Below are 4,772 nucleotides of genomic sequence, written 5' to 3'. Positions count from 1 at the left end.
TAATAGGTAGACTCTAGTAGCTAGACTCTAATAGCAAGACTCTAGTAGCTAGACTCTAATAGCTAGACTCTAATAGCTAGACTCTAATAGGTAGACTCTAATAGCTAGACTCTAATAGGTAGACTCTAATAGCTAGACTCTAATAGCTAGACTCTAGTAGCTAGATTCTAATAGCTAGACTCTAATAGGTAGACTCTAATAGCTAGACTCTAATAGGTAGACTCTAATAGGTAGACTCTAATAGGTAGACTCTAATAGCTAGACTCTAATAGCTAGACTCTAATAGGTAGACTCTAATAGCTAGACTCTAATAGGTAGACTCTAATAGCTAGACTCTAATAGCTAGACTCTAATAGGTAGACTCTAATAGCTAGACTCTAATAGCTAGACTATAATAGCTAGACTCTAATAGCTAGACTCTAATAGCTAGACTCTAATAGGTAGACTCTAATAGGTAGACTCTAATAGGTAGACTCTAATAGCTAGACTCTAATAGCTAGACTCTAATAGCTAGACTCTAGTAGGTAGACTCTAATAGGTAGACTCTAGTAGGTAGACTCTAATAGGTAGACTCTAATAGGTAGACTCTAGTAGCTAGACTCTAATAGCAAGACTCTAGTAGCTAGACTCTAATAGCTAGACTCTAATAGCTAGACTCTAATAGGTAGACTCTAATAGCTAGACTCTAGTAGCTAGACTCTAATAGCTAGACTCTAATAGCTAGACTCTAGTAGCTAGATTCTAATAGCTAGACTCTAATAGGTAGACTCTAATAGCTAGACTCTAATAGGTAGACTCTAATAGGTAGACTATAATAGGTAGACTCTAATAGCTAGACTCTAATAGCTAGACTCTAATAGGTAGACTCTAATAGCTAGACTCTAATAGGTAGACTCTAATAGGTAGACTCTAATAGGTAGACTCTAATAGGTAGACTCTAATAGGTAGACTCTAATAGCTAGACTCTAATAGCTAGACTCTAATAGCTAGACTCTAATAGCTAGACTCTAATAGGTAGACTCTAATAGCTAGACTCTAATAGCTAGACTCTAATAGCTAGACTCTAATAGCTAGACTCTAATAGCTAGACTCTAATAGCTAGACTCTAATAGCTAGACTCTAATAGACAGATTCTAGTAGCTATACTCTAATAGCTAGACTCTAATAGCTAGACTCTAATAGCTAGACTCTAATAGCTAGACTCTAATAGCTAGACTCTAATAGCTAGACTCTAATAGCTAGACTCTAATAGCTAGACTCTAATAGCTAGACTCTAATAGGTAGACTCTAATAGGTAGACTCTAATAGCTAGACTCTAATAGCTAGACTCTAGTAGCTAGACTCTAATAGCTAGACTCTAATAGGTAGACTCTAGTAGCTAGACTCTAATAGCTAGACTCTAATAGCTAGACTCTAATAGCTAGACTCTAATAGCTAGACTCTAGTAGCTAGACTCTAATAGCTAGACTCTAATAGCTAGACTCTAATAGCTAGACTCTAATAGCTAGACTCTAATAGCTAGACTCTAGTAGCTAGACTCTAATAGCAAGACTCTAGTAGCTAGACTCTAATAGCTAGACTCTAATAGCTAGACTCTAATAGGTAGACTCTAATAGCTAGACTCTAATAGGTAGACTCTAATAGCTAGACTCTAATAGCTAGACTCTAGTAGCTAGATTCTAATAGCTAGACTCTAATAGGTAGACTCTAATAGCTAGACTCTAATAGGTAGACTCTAATAGGTAGACTATAATAGGTAGACTCTAATAGCTAGACTCTAATAGCTAGACTCTAATAGGTAGACTCTAATAGCTAGACTCTAATAGGTAGACTCTAATAGCTAGACTCTAATAGGTAGACTCTAATAGGTAGACTCTAATAGGTAGACTCTAATAGCTAGACTCTAATAGCTAGACTCTAATAGCTAGACTCTAATAGCTAGACTCTAATAGGTAGACTCTAATAGCTAGACTCTAATAGCTAGACTCTAATAGCTAGACTCTAATAGCTAGACTCTAATAGCTAGACTCTAATAGCTAGACTCTAACAGCTAGACTCTAATAGCTAGACTCTAATAGCTAGACTATAATAGCTAGACTCTAATAGCTAGACTCTAATAGCTAGACTCTAATAGGTAGACTCTAATAGGTAGACTCTAATAGGTAGACTCTAATAGGTAGACTCTAATAGCTAGACTCTAATAGCTAGACTCTAGTAGGTAGACTCTAATAGGTAGACTCTAGTAGGTAGACTCTAATAGGTAGACTCTAATAGGTAGACTCTAACAGCTAGACTCTAATAGGTAGACTCTAATAGATAGACTCTAGTAGGTAGACTCTAATAGGTAGACTCTAATAGCTAGACTCTAATAGGTAGACTCTAATAGCTAGACTCTAATAGCTAGACTCTAATAGGTAGACTCTAATAGGTAGACTCTAATAGCTAGACTCTAATAGGTAGACTCTAATAGCTAGACTCTAATAGCTAGACTCTAATAGGTAGATTCTAATAGCTAGACTCTAATAGCTAGACTCTAATAGCTAGACTCTAATAGCAAGACTCTAGTAGCTAGACTCTAATAGCTAGACTCTAATAGCTAGACTCTAATAGGTAGACTCTAATAGCTAGACTCTAATAGCTAGACTCTAATAGCTAGACTCTAATAGGTAGATTCTAACAGCTAGACTCTAATAGCTAGACTCTAATAGCTAGACTCTAGTAGCTAGACTCTAATAGCTAGACTCTAATAGCTAGACTCTAATAGGTAGACTCTAATAGCTAGACTCTAATAGCTAGACTCTAATAGCTAGACTCTAATAGGTAGATTCTATTAGCTAGACTCTAATAGCTAGACTCTAATAGCTAGACTCTAATAGCTAGACTTTAATAGCTAGACTCTAATAGGTAGACTCTAGTAGCTAGACTCTAATAGCTAGACTCTAATAGCTAGACTCTAGTAGCTAGACTCTAATAGCTAGACTCTAATAGCTAGACTCTAATAGGTAGATTCTAATAGCTAGACTCTAATAGCTAGACTCTAATAGCTAGACTCTAATAGCTAGCCTCTAATAGCTAGACTCTAATAGCTAGACTCTAATAGATAGATTCTAGTAGCTATACTCTAATAGCTAGATTCTAGTAGCTATACTCTAATAGCTAGACTCTAATAGCTAGACTCTAATAGCTAGACTCTAATAGCTAGACTCTAATAGCTAGACTCTAATAGCTAGACTCTAGTAGCTAGACTCTAATAGCTAGACTCTAATAGCTAGACTCTAATAGCTAGACTCTAATAGCTAGACTCTAGTAGCTAGACTCTAGTAGCTAGACTCTAATAGCTAGACTCTAATAGCTAGACTCTAATAGCTAGACTCTAATAGCTAGACTCTAATTGCTAGATTCTAATAGCTAGATTCTAATTGGTAGATTCTAATAAGTAGATTTAATAGTTTGATTCTAATAGGTTGATTCTAATAGGTAGATTCCAATAACCTCAACGTGTTCAACCGCCACACCATTCATTACCAGATTCAGCTGAGGTCTAGCACTTACTTCTTGTCAATATGGGGGCGCTGTTTTCACTTTGTAAAAATTCGTTCCCAAATTAAACTGCCTTATACTCAATTCTTGCTCATACAATATGCATATTATTATTACTATTGGATAGAAAACACTCTCTAGTTTCTAAAACCGTTTGAATTATATATGTGAGTAAAACAGAACTCAAGTTGGAGCAAACTTCCTGTCAGGAAGTGAGAAATCTGAAATCGGGCACTCTGTTCTAGGGTCAGTTTATTAATTTGCATGTATTCTATTGGTCGACATGCACTGCATACGCCTTCCCCTAGATGTCAGCAAGCAGTGAGAATTGGAATGGAGTTGCTAGGCAGATCTGAGGCCATATAAAGGGTCTTGGTACGTGGGGTGCACTCTTTTCAACGTTCGCCATGACGCGAGACAGACCTCAGGATGGCATTCTGGAAAGCTCTCGTTATAGGCCTTAGATATATCCGGCTCTGATTTTATTCGATATAGGTGTTAAAAACGTCATAATGTAGTTATTTTAAAACGAGTTATATCATTTTATATCAGTATATTGCGATTTTCAGAATTTTCTTAGTGCTGCGTTATAGTGAGTTGGGCACGTCTTCGCCACATGGCTAATGTTTACTGCTAATTCCAAAGTTGAAGGCGACAATCTACAACCGAGCAACGATTCTTCTGGACAAAGGACAACTTGCCCAAGATTCTGATGGAAGCTCATCAAAAAGTAAGAACTATTTATGATGTTAATTCGTTGTTCTGTTGAAAAATGTAAAACTACTATTCCGCCATTAATTTCGGTGCGGTCTCGCTTTAACGCACGCTGTATGTCGTAGTAACGTTAATTAAAAAAATCTAACACAGCGGTTGCATTAAGAACTAATGTATCTTTCATTTGCTGTCCAACCTGTATTTTTTAGTCAAGTTAATGATTAGTTATTGATTAGATTAGGTGCCTCTCCCAAGATTTCTCCCGACATTTTCTTTGCAGCTTGGCTACTATTCTCATTGTATAACCACGATTTGTGCCGCTAAATATGCACATTTTCGAACAAACAATATATGTATTGTGTAATATTATCTTATAGGACTGTCATCTGATGAAGTTTTGAGAAGGTTAGTGAAAAATGTAATATCTTTTGCTGGTTTATTCGCTATCGCTAACGTGCATGAATCAATGCTGCTGTGTGGTTGGCTATTGTAGTAAGCTAATATAATGCTAAATTGTG

Source organism: Salvelinus namaycush, unplaced genomic scaffold (assembly GCF_016432855.1).
Source record: "Salvelinus namaycush isolate Seneca unplaced genomic scaffold, SaNama_1.0 Scaffold669, whole genome shotgun sequence".
Lineage (NCBI taxonomy): Eukaryota > Metazoa > Chordata > Actinopteri > Salmoniformes > Salmonidae > Salvelinus > Salvelinus namaycush.
The sequence above is the reverse complement of the archived record's forward strand: the minus strand, read 5'-3'. Positions refer to the sequence as shown.